This window comes from Heptranchias perlo, chromosome 17 (assembly GCF_035084215.1).
Source record: "Heptranchias perlo isolate sHepPer1 chromosome 17, sHepPer1.hap1, whole genome shotgun sequence".
Taxonomy (NCBI): domain Eukaryota; kingdom Metazoa; phylum Chordata; class Chondrichthyes; order Hexanchiformes; family Hexanchidae; genus Heptranchias; species Heptranchias perlo.
The window spans coordinates 35,298,962-35,311,434 of record NC_090341.1 but is presented as its reverse complement, the minus strand read 5'-3'; positions in this window follow the sequence as shown (position 1 = coordinate 35,311,434).

Here is a 12,473-nt window from a genome sequence, read left to right as displayed (position 1 = left end):
AACTGTTGGGGATGGAGTGAAAACAATTTTATTTGAATGAAGGGTTACTATTGTAAAGAAGTTCTGTTCAAGTGAATCAGCCAGGAAATGATTACACCTCATGTTTCTTAGCTGAGAATCTCATATCTGTATATAAACAAAATATACTTTTACGAAGAGTTAGCCCCATTTTGTGGTTTTCTTTTATTGCAACTAAATTGTGATTATATGAAGTGCTAGGAACTTCATTAATGTAAACCTTCATTAACTAAATGGAATTGCAACATTTATTATAGAGTTGGTCAGACTAGGTGATAAACAACTCAACTTTTATCACCTGATAAATTATTTAGCCCAAGCAAAAGTAAAAAAAGTTAAATGGCGAGGGGATTATCTGGAAGTTCTTGTCGAAGGGATTGAGTACGAAACTGCTCTGCTGCATGGAGCAGCATTCTTTATGAACCACTTCACATGTAGATGGGGTAAATAATGGAAGAAGGCTGATTACTTTCATGTTTATGGAGCTTTTAAGAGTTTGAGTGTCAACACTGATTGAGAATATGATAAATAAGCTGCAGTACATTTTCAGTAACTGTGCTCTCAGCACTTTGCCATCATTAGGATATAGTGACTTGCTAAAAGCCATTCAGCAGGCATTTTTTGTTGTTAAGGGTGAGCTCCCCCCTTTTTAAAAAAAATAATTCCTGTTCTTGGTTTCCCTGTGTCATGTATCATCACCAGTTAAAGGATCAGGCAAATGGCTTTCTCCAAGATTTCTGAGTGAAGATCACAAAGCTCAACAGATGATCCTGGAGGAGTGGTGGTGGTGAGGGGTGGGTGGGTTGCATGGGGCTTTTGCTTGACACTTTCTAGACTGACATTGATGAGATTGGAAACATGCCATGCAGAGGACTGGGAGAATGAACCATAGCTTATCTAGAGATAAGTGTTTGCCTGGTTGCTGTGTGTAGTGACATTGAAATGTGTTTGTGAAAATTTTCTTTGTTCGGCATTCCTCGTGAAATTATAAAAATACTTCTTTTACAATGCTTACAGTTTAGCTTGAAATAACAAATAGAGCAAACGTTTACAAGCACACTTACATTGTCACTGGTACAGTTCAGATCTTTTTGCAGCAGTTTTATTTGTGTTCATGGTTAGGTAGCAATTTCTATAGGCGGACCAAATCTCTTATGAACTGAAACTTGTATCTTTATTCTCCACCATATACAGGTTAGTATGCACAGGTTTAAAAATTAACCCCAAATTGTATTGCTAACTGGAAAATAATATGTGGGTTGTACATCACATCCTCTTGTCACCTCCAGAGGCAGAAAATAACTCACCACCAGACCAGTGGGAACAAGCTAAAACTACTTCATCTGATTATTTACAGAAGAAACAATGTACAAAAGCAAAAAGACACAGCAAGATATTAAAATAGTATGACCTCTGTATAATATATGCACTAGCTGATGTCCAATGGCATTGCTCATGGTGAATTGGACGTTTTATAAGAACAGGGGTGTTATGCCTGTTGTTGGGGATATTGATTCATCAGCATTGGGGACGGCCTGAGATCTGGCAGCATTGGGAAGGGATCTGGGGTCTGGCGTTACTGGGACGGGATCTCGGGGTGTGGAAGCAATTTGAGGGAGGGCCCAGTGTCTGGGAGCACTGTGGGGGGGGGGGGTTCTTGAAGCAGTGGGGCATGTCCCTGCATTTGGAATCACCAGGAAAGGGTTTCTGGAATCTCTGAGTATTGGGGGAGGGAGGTCCCAGCATCTGGAAGTTTGAAGGTGGGGGTAGGGTAAGTATTGTGGAGAGTGGTCTTGGGTTCTGTTAATCTTAACTAACATTCTGTGAAGTAAAAATCAAGCCACTTATAAGAGAAAATTAGCAGTTATTAATCTTTTTAAATGTGAAACTTGCCTGAAATAAAAGCTTTCGGAATTCAATCTTCAATTTGTTTTGAAGTCTTTTGGAAAAAAAAAGAAACTGACAGTTCCCCACAGGATGAGAACAAACACGGTTTCACTTCAACTGAGAGAAACCCACTGATGTATGCTTGGAAATTCTTCAATCTGCACATGCTCAGAATTCACAAATGTGGTCGGTAACTCCCTTCCATTGTTCTTGGCAAAAGCATCCAGTCGAAGCCTAGGCTTTTGAGACAGGCTGGGGGTTTGAAGGAAAGCTTTAATGAAGATATTAAAAGACACAAAAGACAATTCAGTGGGCAAATTCAATCATGTTATTGTGCCATTTTTTGATGTTTTTCATTTGTTAAAAATCTTATTTTGGACAACAGAAATTTCAGTAACTGAAAAAAGTGGATGGAAATGTTTTCAAAAAGCAATTTAATCAGTTCATCTTTTTCTTTCTTTTATTGATAGGATCCCCTAATTGTTCAATCATGATTGGTTATTTTCATAAGTCTTTAGTAGTTTCTCATTGATGGATTTTTAGCTGCTTTCCTTGCCTTCAACTTGTATGTTCCCTACTTCATCAGTTCTGATATGCTGCTGTTTTACTTTGAGCCTCCCAGACAACAAAGTGAGATGGAGAGATTTTAACCGGGAAAGTGTTGCAGGAAGTAAGGAACACTTACAGGAAGTGCATGGTACACACAAAACTTTTAATATATTACTAGTAGATCTCCTGTGGTGTTGCTCGTAGTGAATTTTCTGCCTCTTTGATTTTTACGACTCTTCATTCTGTCCCTCTGACCTCTCTTTGCCCCCAATCTTACTCTATCCTTTGATCTGTTTACATTAGAACAATGTTAGAAGAATGAAAAAAATGTGTTAACAGGTGAGATGGTGAAAAGCGTGTTAGAAGCCATGAGTCATGTGCTGCTACAGTTCCATCCAGGAACATTGGATAATATTAAGGAGTGGGGATCTTGGCTGATTTTTTTTCTCTCCTCCACCCCAGGAGTAGTGTCAATTGTAATGAACCAACTATTGTCCCAGGTGATCAGCTAACTCAATGCAGACTGGGCATTGGGCCCAGGACCTTCATTTGCTCTCTCTTCATTGTTTGCACAGCAACGTCTAGACTCTTATTGGAATGCCTTGATGTTTTTCTTTCTTTTGCTATAGTCAGAACGATTGAAGTTATTGGCCACTTTCAATGGCACTGATGAAACAAATCTTAGGCTATCTGAAAAAGTGAGGCAGCTCTCTGCAGGCCAAGAACAAGCAGGCAGATGAATAAGCTTGAAATCTTGCGTGGATAAATTAAATGGAAATTTGAATTCCGCATGAGAGAGGAACAGTTCTTTTTCTGTCTGTTTTATGGAAAACCTCTGGAGCTGCGGGGCTGGACTTGGCAACAATTATGCCATCCTGCCTAAATGGCACTTACAGCTTTTTAAGTGGTGTGGCATATGACTTTAATTACATGTTGGGAGTGTGTATTGGCTCTATCTGACTGATAAATAGCTCAGAATAATGTGGTTATGGATGCTGTAAATTTGATTTCGGAAATATTCTATCCAGAGGGAACATCCTTGTCAGATTGAGAGTATTTCAACCGGACTAGGTATCCACTAAAGTTGGTGTTGAACCCTGATTGTTTGCCTCAGCTCATAGATAAAGTAAACAGGATTCCAAATATAGCTAGATATATAATACATACCCAAAGTGTCATTTAAGGGCTTCAATTCACTTTAAATACTTAGCATCAGGTACACAATGAAATACAATGAATGTAACAAAATAATCATATCTACTGACCCCATGTATTGAACAGGTGGAATTCGGATTGGCCGTAGGGATGGGGATGAGGTTTTCTGTAAAATTGGCAAATCAGTAGATTTTACTGACTTGGTAGTCTTGTCGGCAACTTCTGCTTTTCTCAGCTGTGAATGTCAGGCCAACCTGATTAAAATGGAACATTTGAAAGGTATGCAAATTATAGTCTTGTCAAGTGGATGCCTTATAATGGACACACTGTTAATTGGGATTTTTGGTGAAAGGGAACATTTGCTCAGGTATTGATTCATTCCTCCGGAATGGGAAAACTGCTTGCGCTGGCACAATTCCAAGCAGCATTGGAACTGACTCACTAATGGATTAACAAGTGGAAGCGTATCTTTATAATAAAATTTCTTTTATCTGTCTGTGCGTTCAGTCTGTCATCTATGTCGTGATCACCGAGTCACCAGCCAATTTTCTTCTTCCTCTCTGATTGTGTTTACGCATTTGTTTTTCTCCTTTGTATTTGGTTATTTTTTACTTTCATTATTCACCAATCATATTACACAAAACCTTTCACTCTAATTTCATTTTTCTCCTCAATCACAATTCAGCAAAATAAATTCTTTGCTCTGAAGCTGTTATGAGACTTCCTCATCCATTTCATCGTGTACCTCTAAGAATAAAATGTATTATAATAAAAACATAAAAAAATTTATCTACCCTATCTAAAAAATTGCCTCCAACAATCCCCCTCTCAATAAACAACACAACACACCCGGTTGGGCCTCTGAACAGTCTGAGCTCTTGTCTCACCTTCCTCCTCCTTATTTCATGATGTCCACTTGGTCCAGCCGATTCCTCGTGTTTGGAGGCCCGATGTAAACAAAGATGCCATAGAAATAGAAGAAAAGAAATGGAGAGAAATTATGGAGGGCACCAAAATTAGGGAGAAAATATTACAATGTCCCCCCCCCCCATACATATATTTAAAAATAAATTTTCCTCACCGTTTCAGTTTTCTGTCCTGAATATAGGTCCTGTTGAAACAAACATCCTTAGCTAGAGGGCATAAGAAGCTAGGAAATGTTTTGGTGAGATGTTGATTGAAACAAATTGAAGGGGTGGAGCCCAGCCTGAAAAGTTTGAGAGCTTTAATCCAGCAAAGCTGGCCTCGATGTGTGCAGAGAGACGAACAAACTCCTGATTTTACATATTTATTTCAGGCAGAGACTGGGAAGATGCAGAGAGATGAGAGTGACTGACTGAAAATGTGTGCATTTGGAAGGTGAGAAAAAATGACCGGTAGCAGGAGGTTTATCTGCTTGTTTTTATTTAATGGCATTCAAGTGGTGGGACTAGCAGAAGATGGAAGTAATAGGGCACATCCAGGGCTAGCACAGAGATGTTCACACACCATAATAGACAAACACACCAGCAAAACACATTAAACACATACACTGCACAATTGAATAAAACAACATCATTTTTACTATATCTTTCAGTCTGCGATTCCTTCATTGTGCAGAAAAGAAAGTGTTATTTGTTCAGAAGGCAAGTAAACCAAGTTTCACAAGATGGGCTTTGGTTATCAATGTCAATGCTCCTTCCATTGGTTCCACAGACCCACTGTCAAAAGACACTTCACCATTGGCTGGCAGGAGGCGCCATTCAATGGGTTGTGTGTGTCATTTCCTCGCTCCCCTCAAATGGAATGTCACTCTTTCTAACATTGCATGTACTCAGTTAAACAGATAAAACCCAAGTCACCAAGGTAGATGGAGTCAAGTGACAACAATGTGCTATCAGACTGCCCTGTTACTACCAAACTTTCAGAAAAAAGTGGCCCTTCCTTGTTTGTAGTATTTTTGAATTTAGACCTAAGTTTGAAACATGCATTAGGTGAATATTAGGAATACTCCTCAGGAATAGAACACTTCCTGGTTTGGGACTTTCCCAGGGATATTTTAATGATTCCAACAGTCCTGGAGGCCAATTGGAAGTCTAAAGTACTGTTCTTTTTCTTGACAGCTTCCTATGAAGAGAGGCTGAGCAGAGGTACATAGGCATGCTTCTAGTGTACATCAGCTGGGAATCTGGACTCATGAGGAATGTGTTGAAACAGACTTTTATCTGAACATAATAATCAGCAAGGTAAGATATGTGATGATTTTGCATTTAAATATTATTTAAAAAGTGTTTTAAAGGTATCTCTGGCTTGCATATTAAGCAAAAACTACACATAACCTAGGCAGATTATGGTAAACCAAAACTGGTGGCAGACAAGCAAACTACATATTTTACAGTGCCAACCTAGTAAACGAGCAAAAGCTCATCAACGACTTTAAAAAAGCTGATACAACCTCATTCAGTGTAACTACATGTCTATGACATGTAGTTACACTGAAAGTGCAGTGGGGTAGGGGCTTGTCATAACTTAAGCTGCAGGTATACCCAACATTCCATTACTTGTATAGTGGAAGAATTCGGTATGACTTGTGAGGATTTTTCCTCATTTCTTGTGGAGAAATCACAGGTTATTGTGGATATGTATTGGCACTCTCAGTTGCTGAACCTGATTGTTAAATTGTTCTTCATACAGTTGTCAGAGTAACACAAGGTCGCTCTTCTCCACCCTCTGCCCAGTTCATGTTGGCACTCTTCTCCCCTTATCTCCCATAATTAACGTTGAAATTATTCTTCCACTCCCCCCTCAGTTCACATCAGTAATCTGCCCCCAACTTCATGATGGCACTCTTCTCCCTCCAATCTCCTCTCTGCCTCTCCTGAGTTCATGCCAACAATCTATCCCTCTTCCCCTCCACCTCTCAATTCATGCTAGCATGCTTCGACCCTTCCCCATCAGTTCATGCTGGCACTCTTTTTCTCCTGCCCTCTGAATTCAAGTTGGCAGTCTTCTTCACCTGCCCCTTCAATTCAAGCTGGCCCTTTTCTTGTCCCTCCTCTCTCTTCAGATTCTGCTGTCACTGTCCCTTCGCCAACAGTTCACGCTGGTATTCTTCTCATCGCCCCCCCCCACCCCACCTCTTGTTCATGCTGGCCCCTCCCTCTCAGTTTATGATGGCGCCCTTTTATCCTCTCCTCTGACTGCTGCTTTTGGATCCGACATGATGCTACTGATTCTCCGGGGGATGGAACTCTGTTGCACACTGTGAGCGGGAATTCCTGATCTCTCAAAACAATTGTGAGAATTCCCGTTCACATTGTGTAGCAGAGTTCCATTGCCTAGAGCAGGGACAAATATACACTGACTCCAAAACGTTGTCTCTCTAAGTTGACGGTTGGCATGTATGGGACAATTTCAAAGACTCAGTCTGTTATAGAAAAAAGTTTTGCTGGATGGTAAATTGCTTTTTTGAAAATGGTTCATTGTAAAAAAAGAAGATACCGACCTGTTTTTCTGTCCGAATTTGAGTGGTTCATTTTCCGCTGTCGTTCCCAGTGACCGGTGCTAGCACCTGCCTATTTTTTGGGCAGGCGCATTCAAATGAGGCTGTAATGATATGGTGACATCATACATCTTATTTTCTATCATTTCCACCTCAGTTACGCTCATTCTTAATAATATATGCATAAAACTAATCCCTAAGGTTGCTAGGTGCCACATTCAAGGTGGAAGTGGATCTAAAAGTAACAGGTTATACATTTCCCAATGCAATCATAACCTTATTACTGTGCCTTTTCTTTTTGTTGTTGATCCCTACTGTACCATCTGGTTTTGTACCAATTGATGAGTAACTGCCAGTTGTCCTCTTCCTTTCCAGACCGGGTACAAGGGCACAGTGACATCCCCATTGGGAATTCCCCTCTACTTTTGCTTCATGGGAGAAGAGGAGGAGCAATGGAGAGAGGCCAGGCTCAAGAGGTGCAGCACTGATGCATAGCACCCACCCACTGGTACTCCCTTCAGAGGTGCTCCAATATACATTGGACTGAGGAGCCTTTGCTTTCTCAAAGGAAGCTGTCACAGAAGCATGCCATGTGCTGCAAGCCCATGTCCACCACAGGCAACGCTCCGCCAGTGGCTGTTAAGGTCAAAATTGCCCTTACTCTAACTGCATTTCAAGCTGACACTGTGCATATCTAAAACGTAAGCCAAACAACTGTTCACAGATGCCTCAAGCTGCAAGTCACAGCTGCACTGTTCTCTAGAGCTATCAAATTGATTAGCTTCCGCATGGAAAACTGGTGACAAACATGACTGGCACTGCAATTTTACAGAGTGGCAGGATTCTGCAAGGTCCAAGGAGTCATGGATTAAACCGGTATGGCCATACATGCTCACTTCATCAGTAGCCATATGCGCATCAACAGGATGAGTTACCACTCTCTCAATATGCAGCTCACACCACACCATCATACAAGTGAATGCTCACTACCCAGGGAGCTGCCATGATGCCTTTTATCTTAAGATAGTCCACCATGCCACCACTGTTCACAGCAGAATAGCAAGTCTCTAGGTAGATCCTTGGAGACCAGTTATCTCTAAAGTCATGACTGATCCCACCTGGGTGCTTTCCCATTATCCCAGCTGAGCAATGCTACATTTATCCACTAAAATCATCATCTAGCACATCACAGGCATGTTGCATAAGTGCTTGATCGATTTGGGAGTGTCCTGCAGTACAGTCCAGTGAGGGTCCTCATGAAGGCTACCACATCTCCCCAATCCCACCATAAGTGTACGACGATTTACGAACTTTTCTCTCTGCGCATCAACTCCTGTCCATATCACTGATCAAAACAACTTCCACACCTTGCAAAGAACAATGCTTGCACGCACAACTTTAGTGCATCCATAATTTTGATTAAAACTCATACTGCCTCTAGGCCTAGTGTTTTTTTTACCACTGTGCTCCCAATTGGTGTGGGTGTATGATGTGTGACCTCTTAAATCTAGCTTCTCCTAGGAGCTATCTGAGTGGCAGGAGCTTGTAAGGTGGCTGGAATGTTACATTCCTCTTAGAGCCTTTTGGACTGATATGGCTCTCTTCTCACGGCAGCTAAGTCCTGAGCTACTACAGGCTGCAACTCTCGTGCGGCTGCATGGATAGCCTGAGCCTGTGCTCTTCCAGCCATATGTCCAGGATGAGAAAAAGCCATCAGACCCATACAGCACTTGCTCCTAATGATTTCATCTCTACCTCCACCTCCTGGGAGAGGCAAATAACCAGAGAACTATTGCTGATTTAGGAGTCCTCTTGCAAAAATTCCTCTCCAACACCTCATGAGTGACCAGACAAGTCCCAGAAGGCCCCAGAATAATTTTCTTTCATCTTCCATATGCTGTTATCACCTTGTTTTCCAGAAATCCATCTAACTCCCTCTTGAAGGATTGTCAAGAATCATTCAATACCTCCTCTGAAATCTTTTCCATAGACTGATTACCTCTGGGAAAAGCCTCACCCTCTGTTTCCTCAGTATATATGAGTTGCTCCTAACCCTACCTGACCCCATCATCTCAAGCACATTTTCTACTTGCATGTTGCTCATGGCTTTAATATTCTTAAGTACTTGGATCACATCCTTTCTAAGTCCCCATTTCTCAAGTGAGTATAAACCTATGGCATCAAGACTATCTTTACTGTGCAATGTTCATCCTTATTGCCCTTCTTGGCACCTTCTCCAGAGTTCTTTTATTATTTTTTTCTTGGGACATTGGCAACATTGGCAAGGTACTATTTTTTGGTTATCACTTGTTGCCCGCAGGGCATTGAGTTAACCCTGTAGTGTGGAACTGGAGTCACTTGTAGTCCAGACTAGGCAGGGGTAGCAGGCACCCTTCCCTGAAGGACCAGTGGGGTTTTTACGACAAAGACAGCAGCTTCTGAGAGGGCAGAGGTTTGGGGGCCCACCACCAGTCACTGTTCTGTCTCAAACAGTATGGGGTGTCTTTTCATTTACAACAAATGCATAAAGTGAGGATTAACTTTGGTTATTACGATCTACAGTAAATACTCTGGACAGAAATTCTTGTGACAGCTTGTGAGTTCAGGAATTCCCACATACAGCATAAAGCAGAACTCCATCCCCAGAGCAGCATCAGCATTAGGTAGGAGCCATAGGTGGTGCTGAGAGTGAAGGGAGAAGGGTCCAGCGGAAACTGAGAGAGGAGGAAGGACAGTGCCAGTGTGACCTGGGGGGAAGAGGGAGAAGGTTGCCAGTTTGAATTTGGGAGGGAGACGAGTGCCATTATAAACTGAGGAAAGAGAGAGGCATAACATTGTCAACGTGACCTAGTAGGGGTGCGGAGAATGCTGTGTGAATAGAGGAGGGAGAGGCAAAGGATTGTCAATGTAAACTGGTGAAGGGACAGGGGAATGAGAAGAATTGAGAAAGGATGGGTAGAGTGCAGAATGAACTGGAGGGGGAGATGAGAGAACGATGGCATGAACTGAGGTGGGAGATGGAGAGGACAGCCAACATAAACTGCAGGGGAGAAGGGTGCCAGCATGAACTGAGAGGATGGGGTGGAAGAATACCTGCAGAAGGGGCATCCATTTGCATCAACATTTTACACGAGGATGGAATTCTAAATTGACATTGCAGGAAAGGCACAAACAGTATGTTGTATACAGATACTATGTGAGACTTGGTGTAGTTACGGCCCCAGTGCAACCTCGTATTAAAAAAAAGATTAACCCTCTCATTAAAATGATGAAGGATTTTGATAGGGTGAATAGGGAAAGACTATTTCCTCGAGTTGGAGAGCCAGTGATGAAGGCTCATCAATTTAAAATTGTCACTAAGAAAGTATGGACAAAGGTTAGGAGAAATTTCTTCATGCAGAGAGTTGTTAAGAGTATGGAATGTTTTGCCACAGGGAATAGCTGAGGCAGAGACCATTGTGTGTTTTTAAGGGAAGAGCAAATAAACATTTGAAACAGAGGAAGATAGAAGTCTATGGGGAGAGATCAGCACAGTGGCAATTGTTTTGGATTACTTTAGCAAAGAGCCAGCACAGACACGATGGGCTGAGTGGCCTCTTTTCGAGCTGTAAACTTTGTTGGTTCTATTATTATCATACCTTATGGTGTGGAAATGCTTTTTAAGAATATTTTTACTTCCATACAGGGCAAAGTTTCATGCCCTCTGCCCAGTGCATCAGTGTGATATTTCCCACAGGAACCAACCTTATGGCATCACTGAGTAACATTGTCAACTTAATTCTGTATGTGCCAAATTATGGTCAGTTTTGTGCTGTGAGATAATGCCCATTATTAAGCAACACTGACCAGATTCATTTCACTTAGGACCCTTGTCGCCAACAGAGATGGGAGATTTTGATCCCATTTTCAGAGAGAATCAAGTCCAGATCACAGAGACAGTGAAAGGATAGAGCTAATCCACTACTCCACCCCGTTATCCTTATAGATATAGTTAAAACCTAGGACTTGTTACAGGAAACCTGAAGCCAATTAAAAAAAACTACAATAATTAGCAATTCTGGGCACCACACTTTAGGAAGGATGTCAATGCCTTAGAGAGGATGCAGAAGAGATTTATTAGAATGGTACCAGGGATGAGGGACATCAGTTATGTGGAGAAACTGGAAAAGGGTTGTTCTCCTTAGAACAGAGAAGGTTAAGGGGAGATTTGATAGAGGAGTTCAAAATCATGAACGGTTTTGACAGAGTAAATAAGGAGAAATCGTTCTCAGTGGCAGAAGGGTCTCTAACCAGAGGACACAGATTTAAGGTGATCAGCAAAAGAACCAGGGGTGACATGAGGAAATATTTTCCTACGCAGCGAGTTGTAATGATTTGGAATGCACTGCCAGAAAGGGTGGTGGAAGCAGATGCAATAGTAACTTTCAAAAGGGAATTGGATAAATACTTGAAGGGAAAAAAAGAGCAGGGCTATGGGGAAAGAGCAGGGCAATGGGATTAATTGGATAGCTGTTTCAAGAGCCGGCACAGGCACGATGGGCCGAATGGCCTCCTCCTCTGCTGTACCTACTATGATACTATGATCAGAACACTGTCAGTTTTCTCTCTCATGCACTTAGATGTACACACAGCTGCAGTGGGATGAAGTCAGCTCTCCAGCAGTTTCAGCACCTTATTCATCTGACTTTAATTGAATTGTAGTGCACAAATTTCCCAAAGAAACCAAAAGCATTCTAAAAACTTTTAATCCAAGATTTTTCTGAAAGCCCATTTGTTTGGAACCAGTAGTTAAGAATTGCTCTGGTCACTAGGTGTAGCAACATCAGAAATCCATTTGCAGAGGTTTCCTCTGTTGGGTATTTGTAGCAAGATTATAAATGAGTTCTTTCAGAATGGATTTACAATTTCACTAGAAATCCAATTGCTACGTAGCTTACATGGTGAGGAGAGGAATTCTTGCCCCAGTCAGTAAATTCTCAGCACCTTTCAACATTAGAAAACACGTTCTTCAAATAAAATTGAGCCTGGCTGCACAACCAGTGGTACACTCAATGACTGATAGAGCTGTAATCTTTCCTAAAACCTTTAAAGAAAGGCCCCACTAAAATATCGGCTGTATTTCCTCTGCTTTGAATGCAGGTCAGCCCAGCTCCCTGGAGAGTGGTTAGGAGAGATCTCTCTTTGTAGAGGGTTGTTGGAACATGGAGTGCTTTGCCACAGGGAATAGTTGAGGCAGAGACCTTTGCATATTTTAAGGGAAAAGTGGATAAATATTTGATGCAGAGAAAGGTTCAGGACTACGGGGAGAGAGCAGGCCAGTAGGATTAGTTTTGGATTGCTCTAGCAAAGAGTCAGCACAGACACAATGGGCTGAATGGCCTTC